The sequence below is a fragment of the Diplotaxodon limnothrissa genome, linkage group LG17 (assembly GCF_057381915.1).
Source record: "Diplotaxodon limnothrissa isolate DT_005_m linkage group LG17, D_limnothrissa_male_GT1.1, whole genome shotgun sequence".
NCBI lineage: Eukaryota > Metazoa > Chordata > Actinopteri > Cichliformes > Cichlidae > Diplotaxodon > Diplotaxodon limnothrissa.
The window spans coordinates 29,010,456-29,022,721 of NC_140612.1; the positions used below are offsets into that span (position 1 = coordinate 29,010,456).

The following is a 12,266-nucleotide window of genomic DNA, read 5'->3' on the forward strand; positions in this document are numbered from 1 at the left end:
ATGGGCAAACACAGTCATGTTGTTGTGTGCCCCAGGTGGGGCAAAGTTAGGTAATCAATATATGTTTTAGTATCGATGACACAGGTGGGCCCCACCTGGTCAAACTAAATGGGTCGCACATGGGCAAATGCAAGTCAGACCCTGAAAACATGTCTATGTGGGCCCCAGGTGGGGCAAAGTGAGGTAATCATTATTTTTTTTTTTAGCACTGATGACATAGGTGGGGCCCACCTGGTCAAACTATATGGGTCGCACATGGGCAAATGCAAGTCAGACCCTGAAACATGTCTATGTGGGCCCCAGGTGGGGCAAAGTGAGGTAATCAATATATTTTTTTTTAGCACTGATGACACAGGTGGGCCCCACCTGGTCAAACTATATGGGTCGCACATGGGCAAATGCAAGTCAGACCCTGAAACATGTCTATGTGGGCCCCAGGTGGGGCAAAGTTAGGTAATCAATATATTTTTTTAGCACTGATGACATAGGTGGGGCCCACCTGGTTAAACTATATGGGTCACACATGGGCAAATGCAAGTCAGACCCTGAAACATGTCTATGTGGGCCCCAGGTGGGGCAAAGTTAGGTAATCAATATATTTTTTTAGCACTGATGACATAGGTGGGGCCCACCTGGTTAAACTATATGGGTCACACATGGGCAAATGCAAGTTAGACCCTGAAAACATGTCTATGTAGGCCCCATATGGGTTATGTTAAGTTAATATGGGCATATATTTTATGTGGGCTCAAGATTGTTTAGTATATATGGGACCCACTTGCGTTTCTAACATCAAATCCATATGGGTGGGCATCCAATGTAGGTCCTAGTTGGGTTAGTGATGGTAAATGTGTACATTGGTTCAAAATGGTAGCACATGCTTATGTGAGGATTCTTCTTCTGTGAAGAGCCTGAGAAAGTGTTATTTGAATAAAGGAGGATTTATTCCAAACAAGCCCATCACAGATTGCGCACAACCCAGGGAGTTCTGAAAGTCAAATTGTAAAAATAATCTCAAAAGAAAGTATGAACATAACTCTCTTTTATAACCTGCAGACGGCACCCATGTGGTACCATTCTCTAAGAAATCACCCTAACTTTAACATATTTGGCACAACCTCAGTCTATCACTTTTGCTACCCTTACGTACAGTCAGATGTTCTTGACCCTTCATTTTTGACCCTCTCAGTATTTAGCCTTGGCTAGCAAATGTACTCAAAGTCCACATTGAGACCTCAAGATGTTATGTGTTATCAGACACTACAACCCAGCTGTCAAGTGAGACTATAGGAACTTTGGTGTTTTTGAACATTCAATGTTACTCAAAACACTCTGCACACTATTCCAAATAACTGGTTTGAAACTGGTTACTTTTTAATTTTAGATTTCATTTTATGTACTTAATGTGAACTCTGCATGGTAGGCTGCATGGTGAGGCTCAGATAAGATAAAATAAGGACTTCATGATTCTTCTTAGGTAAATTCACTTGTCACAGCAGCAATAATAAGTGATTAAAACGGACACAAGAGTAGAAAAAAAGAAAAGCAAAAAATACGAATAAAAAACCTAAGATAAAAGTGAATTACACAGACAAAATCCAGATTTGGCATTTGCAAATTAAGGATTACTGGTTGTTCAAACAATTAAGACTATTTACTTGAGCAAACATGCAGTTGAGGATTTTTAGTAGATCAGACACACTCTACTGTATTAGAGAAAAGACAGTTAGTTACATGGAAGATGGAAGTTTTGGTTAATCAGATCCAGTAAAGCTCCTGAAGTATATTACCGATCTGTTAAAATGTTACTCTTCAAACTTGTGCCCTCAAATTATATAACCAGAAATAATATATATATTTTCTTTGAACTAGTGGAAAGGAGAGGGAATGGGGTCTTTCAAGCAGTCACACTTCAACTGTGAAACTCCCTTGTCCTTATGGTGTATTGACACTATTGAAACTTTTCAAAACCAGTCTAATGTTAGAAGAGCTTTTAGGTAAACTGTTATTCTTCTTCTTATCATTATTATATTTTTATTAATTATATTTTTATTATGATGTTGATTTGGGTGACACTTTTTGATAAATATTATATATTACTTTTTAAAACATATTAACCATCCCTATGCTTAAAAAACTTTTAAAAATAAAATTGTTCTTTTAAACTTGTGCATTGTTTGACTTTTAAAATTTTTGTATCAGGTATAAAACGACTTTTTAAATAAAGTTGTTTTTAATGTGAGCAGCTCCTATTGGCTCGTTTAAAAAGAGGGAGGAGCAGATTGCACCGCCTAGCGTCTAGTCTTCGCGGTCTTTCGTCTGTTGCGCCTTTTCTCTCCCTGGTGTTTAAGAACGTGGAGGACAAAAGGATACCAAAGAATCGAAAACTATGACAAAGGTAAATACTTAAAGTTTGATACGTTTTCATCAATGGTTATTTTAGTAACTTTCTATAGTCGTCCTAAACGGTATAAGGGGGAGAAGCATAACATCTTTAGCTAGCAGGTAGAACTGGGTTAATTTGCTGCATTGTCTTTGGCAAACATAATTTAAAGTTAATTAAAAAACTCTTACTGCCTATATTCTACTCAATAAAGTTCATCTTATCTTATTCTGTTTTCATTGCACCATTCTCTCTATACAGTTTTTGAATTTACACACTATAACGTACACGGCAGTTTTTTTCTGTGCTTCTGCAACTGTTTCTTGGGTTTTCCTATAAGGTTTTTGTAATTAATTTAAAAAATTTATATTATTTTTTTGGCTTTAGTGGATTCCTGCTCAGCTAACTCGGCCATTATGCACTACCCAGTAAACAAAATGGCTGAACAGTATCTTAAATGTCTGAACATGAGCTAGTCATACCATGTTACGTAATATTCATGTGCAGTGTAGCAAGGTGATTGTTTAAATTACAGGAGTAGATGCCTGCAGCTGAAACGGTTTTCTGATCTGAATACAGTAATGTTACCAGATATGCATTGTACTATGGGAAAACGGTGGTGGATCAGTGTGTAAAAAGCCCCCAAAAGAAACACACAGCGTCTTTAGCTCAAACACTGTCTGATCACTCTCTTAGATACTGTGCTGTTCCATCTAGTTATTGGTTACTGAGAAATGTTAGGTCATTAATTAATTAAGAGAGTGCAGCTGTTCAGATCAGATGGTGAAGTAGGAAAATGCAGAACATGTTATTATAGCTGAATGCTGTGTAAAATACTAGTAATAAATCTAACTCCCATTTATGGCTTTTACTACTGTGGGGCTAAATAAAAAATTACAGACATAATGAAATCTGCTACAATTACAAAGCTTAAGTTTAAAACAATTATTATATATTAAGCATTTTTTTGCTCTTTTTTTTTTTTAATTCTTTTTGCTAATAATGGACTCAATTTTATTATCAACTTCAAAGACCTATTAAACTTTTAAACCATTAAATCCAGGAAATTAGATGCCCGTAAATGTACGAGACCCTCTTTATGTCTAGTATCCCCAAATATTTAATAATCCTTTCTAAAAGTACACAAATTTTGTTCTTTTCAATTAAATATTGCATGTTCAATGTATTCTTGAGCAGGTAAAAATTCCACTAAATTAGTTTTTGCATATTTTTAAGTATAATCAAATTTTTATAGTTTGCGAGTACTTTTAATTTGGAGATTTTGCCACTTGATTTGAAGTTTGGATAGTGCTTTATAGTAATTTGTAAATGTTTTGAACTCATCTGGCTTCTTAATAATTTAATAAAAAATTAACAAGCCATGTAATAATTTGAAAACCACTAGGGACCACTTATAAAAAAGTAATTCCTTTTTTACTTAAAGGAATTTAGGATTTATGTCTGTCAAGTCATTTGTTCTGGCATAAGTCACCATTTTGATATATCTTCCTGTGACTTTAAAGTCTGTCAGCTAGTTAGATACATTTTTGCACTGCTAGTGTTTGCTGCTTGAATTAGTCAGTTTATCATATAAACACATGCAGTGCCTTTCAAACTTTTAATTACACTGTTCATTTTGTGCATTAGTAAGAGAATCTTTTATATTGAATTATCCTGGGAAAAAACAAAAATGTTTGTATTTTCTCATGCACTTTCTTTCATTTCCTTATCACGTTTAGATTCTTCAAGATCACAAGCACCATCTTTGACATGTAAGTAACTTTCATATTATTTGTATTACTTATTATTATTATTATTATTATTATTTTTGAAAAGTGATGGTCTTTGGGGCATCCTTTTTTTTTATTGGTATTAAGTATATATATTTATTTAGGCACAGGAGGCAATGATCTATTTTAAAATGTAACATTTATTTAATTTTCATCTTTTATGCTAACAATAATGCCAACAGTGTTCTCTTCACTTGACCCACAACTCTGACAGTTTTGGTCCTCTGCTCTCCTCACAATTGGCTGATTTCCATCTGAGCTGCTACTGTCAACTGCATTAAACTGATTTTACATTGCCTTGTTATTCTAATCTTTATCTGCGTTTTGGACTCCAAACATTCACACCTGCTGTTAGTAACCAGAGCTCACAAGAGTGTAAGGCGTGTAGTTCAATAAAGTGATCGATGTGTTCACTAGCTGATTTCAATAAACCGGTAACTTATCAAATCCATATTTTATAGGAAGTACATTACTGATAAAAGTGGTAATAAACACGGTAACCAATAAAAATTTAAATTTCCTGTTATTAAAAAAAAATACTGCAGTGAGCTCGGTTTTCTAACACCAGGTGTGAACATCTACAGTCTTTAAGCGCTGGTAAAGATTTAAAAATAAAAGCATTCAATAACATAACATTAAACACTAAATTAGTTTGATGGTGTTGACTGCAGCAGCTCAATGTTAATCAGCTGATGGTGATGGAAGCAGATGAGCGTTTTTCATCATGGTTGTTAGTAGGGCTGGGCGATATGACCCAAAATTCATATCTCGATATTTTTTAGCTGGATGGCGATATAAGATATATATCTCGATATATATATTTTTTAAAGCCATAAAGTAAGAACAAAAAGAGAGTTCTTAGTCAAAGCTGTGTCCCAGATGTCACACAGGCACTTTTATTAACATAGAGCAGATGTACATAAAATTTACTCAAAAATAAATTATGAGCATTTATTAAATAATAATGCTCCATAAATAAAAGAAAACAATGTTGTTTTTGTGCATAACAAAAAGCTCACAAATGTGCAGTCAAAATGTAAACTAAAAGACGAGCACTATAACAAGGACAGATTTCACAGCTGCTCTGTTCCCATCTTGTACTGCGTGACTGACAACCTGGAGTTTGAAATCCGCTTCGCAACCACGTCTCTTAACAGGTGCCATTTATGGTCCTTATACACAGTAAGGTAATATTACGTTGAAGCACAGTACGTATCACTCCGCGAGGCTCAGCCGTAATGCTCCGACAATCCATCAAGCGCTGCAGCTCCGTAGCTTACCAAAGTCGTACTAAAACATTTTTTGACAGATTGCTGAGCGCCGTGTTCCACATAAAATCGGTGCGCGGCCATCAAGCACAACCAGAATTCATACATAAGGCGCGCTGTCAACTTTTGAGAAAATGAAAGGATTTTAGTCCGTGCAGCACCTCTGGGCTGCATGGCGTTAGCGTGGTTAGCTCGTTAGCGTGGTTAGCTAGCTAACACGTTGACGCCGTCCAGCCCCACGCACGGGGCGATGCGCAGTAACTCGTTAACGGATTTGCCGTGTCCATCTTGTCGCTTCCTGCAGGTGAAGCGATGGGGGAGGAGGGGGAGTTGTGTTCAGTGAAGGAGAGGCGAGGCCGAGTAACGTTGCGTAAAGACGAAAGTGGACGAAAGAGAGGCAAACTTGCGGCTCCGCAAGTATAATTATAACGTAACATAGACTATATCGATATAAAGGATATTGTCACATCTTATATCTCGTATAAAAATATATCGATATTTTTTAAAAACTCGATATATCGCCCAGCTCTAGTTGTTAGTGATGTGTTGGTCAAAACGAAACGGCTCTTTGAAGTGAACGACACAAGCGTGTTTTTTCTCTCTCTCTCACCCTCTCTCTCGCACTTTTTTTCCGCTTCACTCTGCACGCGAGCCTTGTGCTTTGCGCTGGGAAGAGGGGGGAGGGGCGGTTGTTACACACGCAGTAGCACAGTAACAGAGCAGGAGGGAGAGAGAGAGAAAGAGAGCCAGGGACAACAACGTCACATTAGAAAGGTATAGTAATCATCCACAACTATTTTCAATTGCGGATGATAAAGGATTCAGAAAGTTTATTCATGCAGGCCCATATGACAGAGAATGTGCATCTTCTGTTTGTTTTCATATTATAATTTATATTTAATTGTGTTGTGGTTTGCAGTGTTTTGTGTTGTTTCACTTTAAATTTGTTTAAAAGGAAAAAGCTGAAAATTTAAATAGTTAAAAGTTGAAATGTAAATAGTTGTTTTTTTTGTATTATATGATTTATTTATTACATTTTATGTGGAGAGAATAAATAAAAGTATATTTACGGTGGCTGCTAGAGACAAAGCACGTACAAACCCCAAAACACGTAAAAACTCCATAGCACGTACAAACTCCAAAGCACGTACAAAACACAACAGAAGTGCTCCAGGATGCTAGACACAGTGTTGAGATTTTGTTACCTAGTGGCTACACAAGCCAGGAAGTACCAACGACCGGATTTGGTGTGTGGTAGTAACAGGTAAATGAACAGCTTTTGGAATTTTTTATGAATATATATGAGTGCTTGTGTATAAATACACAAAAAATACACATATGATTTCAATTGTGTAAATTAAGTGATCTAGATAGCTCTGTTTTGGAAGTTCAGTTGACGCTAGAAATGGGTTTTGGAGTTTGTACATGCTTTGTCTCTAGGGGCCACCATATATATTTATATATAAACATATATAAATAAAACCACGTTTCTTTTTTTACATTAGTAATTCCTTTTGTTCATAATTTTATATTGTTGTTAATAATAAATTAATTAAAGCAACAAAACAACCTGAAGAGCCGGTTGGGAGCCGAAAGAGCCGGCTTTCTAAAAAGAGACGAAAATCCCATCACTAGTTGTGTAATATGCTGGTATTGATATGATCAAAAATGAACTGAGTTGTTTCGTATTCTATAGAAATTGTACATCTAATTAATAACAAGGCTTTCTGCTGATGTTATTAATTAAAAATTTATTGTTTTATTTTTAAGCAACAACTTTTTAGCATGCAATCAGTCCATGCTGTACAGGACAGATTTGTAAACTGTGCATACAAAAATAGACTATTTTACAAAATTGCTCTTTCAACAAATGTAAATCACAGCAGATTTTTTTTGTTGTAGGTGCACTGTCACAACTAGAAATGTGGGGGGAAGTCCTCAAAGTTGAAGGCAGAACAGGAAAATACATGGAAATAACAATTTTCCTTTAAATGGTAAATGGCCTGCATTTTTATAGCGCTTTTCTAGTCCCTAAGGACCCCAAAGCGCTTCACACTACATTCAGTCATTCACCCATTCACACACACAATCACACACAATCACACACTGGCGATGGCAAGCTACATTGTAGCCACAGCTGCCCTGGGGCGCACTGACAGAGCACATCAGTAAAGGTCGATCTGGATACTTGATAACTGTTGGTATAGGTATGACATGAATTTGAATCTCCATTATCACAGGTTTTAATTGGGAGGGAACATGCAGATATACAGGAGGACTATAAACAGCAATTCCTATTGCATACAACTGTTTTAGAAAATACCAACAACACTGTTAATTTATCACTTGCTGGTCTATAGACTTTACAGTGTGGATGGATGGAAAATCCATCTGGCTCCACTCTGGCTGAATTGGTGCTACAAACAACTCTGCGCTCGGCTTTCCTGGCTGTGTGTGGATTTATACTTACACATCCAAATTTTGACCCTATTTTTCTTCCTTTCAGCTGATTGGTCAATTTCATGTCAATCACCAATTAAACAATCCAATCAGAGAACATCTCCAGAAGCTGATTCTGTTCATCTGGACGTAGCATTTTCAGTGGGAGAAAATGCTGCAAGTGCTACGTCCAGATGAACAGAATCAACTTTTGGAGATTTACTTACCTGGATGATTGAGCATGCATCAAGACAATCAGAGAACAGATAGGTTTGGCTGTTGGAGGGCTGCATTACGGAGCTTCAGGTCCTGGAAGAATAAATTCCCTTTTACATACCAGACCAGCATTTTTCTTCATTAGCACGAAGGAAAACAGTCTGTGCGTGTCAGAGTTCTGTGGTTTTTGTGTCACAGGGCTTATAATATGTGTAAAAATCTGGCCAGGGACCATCACATCACACTGCTATCATATTTTTCTGTTGCCATCATATTTCTTTTCTGAGATGTTGTTACTTTTATGACAAATGTAACGAGAAATCTTCCAGAAAGTTAAATTTTTTATTCTAATCAAATATTTGATTCTGATAACAGATAAAGATTTTTTTTTTTACTTTTGTTCTGCTATTTCATAGTTTATACAAATTTTGGCCAATTCCTATTTATTTGAACCCTTTAGCCCCCAAAAAGTCGCCAGCGACAGGTTTTTCCAAACCTGTCTCGTCAAACCTGAGCTCTGCCAGGGGCCCAACACGCCTGGACTTTTAGAAGAAAAGAGATGTCCGAAAATAAACCACAGGGTCAAATACTTAATTTTGTTCAGTGTTTTAGAGTTATTAATTTGAATTGACTAATTTAAATATTTTATTCATGTACATTTTGATTGCCTTTAGTAAAGATGGCAAAATTTCAATTTCTTTTTTCTTTCTGTTATTAATCCTTGATTACATTCATATAGTATACAGTAGAGATGGACCGATCCGATATTACGTATCGGTATCGGTCCGATACTGACCTAAATTACTGGATCGGATATCGGAGAAAAATAAAAAATGTAATCCGATCCATTAAATATCACGAAAGCACCTCACAAAACTTGCAACACGCCGTAACTCACCTCAGAACGTTAGCACTCGGAGCAGTATGCATCACGTGATAGAGTGGCTGTGGCATGCGGGACCTGTCGGTGGTCTGGATAGCATTTGGAGCTTCGCTAGCAACCCGGCATTTCATCTCCGACAAAGTTATCCCGAGAGAAGTAAAGCAAGTGTGTAAGTCCATCTCTGAATGTTTGTAAAGCATTCCTGCGTTAAGCTTAACAAGCGACTGCCTCTTCTTGCTGCTACTTCAATCATGAAACTGCTTAACGATCAGCTGATCGGCTTTTCTGTCGCGAGTCCGTGTCTCTTGTTTGTTTTTGGCCCACTTTGCACCAGAAAGAGGAAACCAGCGGCTGAACAACAGCAGCACGTTTAAGCTTGATCAGCTGTTGTTAGAATGTATTTAATATTACTTTCTACTCCAGGATCTTTTTCTATGTAGCTGACGGCTGGTAACTGTGCAGGGGCGGATCTAGCAAAGTTTAGCCAGGGGGGCCGATAGGGCATTAACAGGGAAAAGGGGGCACAAAGACATACTTTTCTTTCTTATTCTCATTTAAAATGTCTAGCTTTTAATAAATAATTATCTGACACCCAAAGTTTTAATTTGATGCAAAATGAATAGAAGTCCATTATTGTATATAGTAACTATTAAGTCTAATATATATACCCTAGTAAGCTATAGTACTTTTTCCTTTGGGAAGGTACCATCTGTGCAGTCTGCAATTCTGTTGAAGAAAGATGTTGAATCTATTTAATATTTCTTGAAAAATAATTGATTTCTGTGCATTTTTTTTCACACTGCATCAAATTAAGGTTGATTACGGCGATTAAGCATCATGAGGTGGAGCGTGAGGGGTGGTTCCCTATTTTTTATTTATTTATTTTTGTTGTTGCTGGGAGTTGGAACCCTATTAGTTAGGTTGCTTAATATTTATGCTAAGTACTCTTTAAAATACCAGAATAGGGAGGATGGTGTAGGTTTAAGTTTATTAGATTGATCAGTATTGCTGAAATATGAAATTTTTTTTTTGCATACAGGTATAACAGAATAGCTTTAGTGTAGTTGTTGTTTTAAACTTGAGTATGAACTTATACAAAATGCAGCAAGATATTTAAAAAACAGTTTTGTTGATTAAAAAACACTATATCGGATTCATATCGGTATCGGCAGATATCCAAATTTATGATATCGGTATCGGTATCGGACATAAAAAAGTGGTATCGTGCCATCTCTAGTATACAGTAGAGGAAAAAACCTACCAGACCTACCAGTTATCCTGCGTAACATTATTGGGGATAAAGGGTTAAGGAAGCGCAATTAATTTTTTTAGTTTAGCTTGTGTTTACTACCATTTTTTTTTTATCACCACACAGTAAACATTAAGTAATATGTAAAGTGTCCATTTATCCTCCATTCCGGTCCATTATCTTAAGCTTAGGCTGCTGCCCCTCGACCCAATCCGGTACTAAGTAGAGAGGCCCAGACTTCGCTCTCTCCAGGCACTTGGCCCAGCTCTTCTGGGGGAATCCCAAGGCATTCCCAGGCCAGCCGAAAAACATAGTCCCTCCAGCATGTCCTGGGTGTTCTGGGTCTCTTCCTGGTGGGACGTGCCCAAAACACCTCACCAGGGAGGCATCCTAACCAGATGCCAGTATCTAATCTGTCCTTTTTGTATGTTCCCCTCAGGTTGCCATGGTAGCAGATACAGGGGAAACAAGTGTAGACGATGCCACAAGAAGGATGATGAAATTCCTCATATCACCTGAGCTGGCTGTGGAGTACAACATGCTTGGCCGACATGGGGGGAAAAAAGTTCAGAGATTTGCGTCTTTTTAATGTTGTGTATGGTAAGTTAGTTTCACTTGAGACATTTGAACTTTAGAAAACTAAACTTTTTTAATAAAGTGTTTGAAAGTGTAACTGAGATTGGTTATCATGCAATTTGTATATATTTTTTGAGGCAATAAAGTGAAATAAACATTGTTCTTTGAAAATCATCACCAAATGAAGTAAGCTAAGATTAACTTTACTTTGGCTTGCCCGTTTTTCTTCTTCTTCATTTGCAGAGGCACTGAAGAATTATTTAACATCAAAAGTCAACTTGCAAGAAGCAGAGAAGGCTCTGTCCAAGTGGTTCAGTGGAGCTAAAGACAGAGGAGGACCGAGGGCTGCAAGGGTACAAAATAGACTTACGGCTCTGTAAAAAAACAAACCCTGCTGATTCAAGATAAGCTTTTGAGTTTTCCATCTGACTTTTTCCCCATGTTGCTACAGTTCCAAATATCTAAGGAATTTTGCTGTAGTTTGACATTTCTAGTTTTTAAACGTTTACGCACTTTGGAATACAGTTACGTAAAATCACAGTTGTTGGACAAAATAAATGTGAAAAATGTTGTTTTGTGTACCCTCGTGATTTTTGAAATGGTTTTATTTACAAACTAGATTTTGTTTGCGGTCAGCTTTAATATATTTGGTGTCTTTGTGTCACAGAACCCGTATTAGCCGTCTGAAAAATTGATTTTGTGACTGTTTTACTACATGGGGCCCACTCAGTGCCAGAACTTAGTCAATTCAAACTAGAAATAAGATGCAAATACAGAACCCACTGCTAATGCCATTCCAACTTTTTAGCTCATGTTTTCCTCATGTTGTACCCACTAAGAACTTGAAAAATGGGGCCTAGGTGGGTTTCAGTGTACTTTGCCCAGTTGGGGTCCATTTAGTTCCCAGATTTTACCTATATAACACCGAGATGGGCTTATAAAATGGGGCCATTATGGAACCTGCAGACAATCCCACTTAAAACCCACTTTTTAGCCTATGTGGTACTCACATGGTACCCACAAAACAACTTGAAAGGTGGGGCCTGGGTGGGTTTCTTTGTACTTTGCCCAGTTGGGGTCCATTTAGTTCCCAGATTATCCCAATATAACACCAAGATGGGCTTACAAAATGGGGCCATTATGGAACCCGCGGACAATCCCACTTAAAACCCACTTTTTAGCCTATGTGGTACTCACATGGTACCCACAAAACAACTTGAAAGGTGGGGCCCGGGTGGGTTTCTGTGTACTTTGCCTAGTTGGGGCCCATTTAGTTCCCAGATTTTACCAATATAACACCGAGATGGGCTTATAAAATGGGGCCATTACGGAACCCGCGGACAATCCCACTTAAAACCCACTTTTTAGCCTATGTGGTGCCCACATGGTACCCACAAAAAACTTGAAAGATGGGGCCCAGGTGGGTTTCTGTGTACTTTGCCCAGTTGGGGCACATTTAGTT

The 12,266-nt window shown here is 37.4% G+C and overlaps 1 long non-coding RNA gene across 1 annotated transcript; it reads left to right on the top strand.

Moving 5' to 3' along the window:
- Positions 1-2,216: 2,216 nt before the first annotated feature.
- On the top strand, positions 2,217-11,727 carry LOC146615202 (uncharacterized). The gene is made up of 4 exons (XR_014907016.1): positions 2,217-2,398; positions 4,123-4,155; positions 10,668-10,828; positions 11,048-11,727. It is a non-coding gene; the product is annotated as an uncharacterized LOC146615202 (long non-coding RNA).
- Positions 11,728-12,266: the final 539 nt, after the last annotated feature.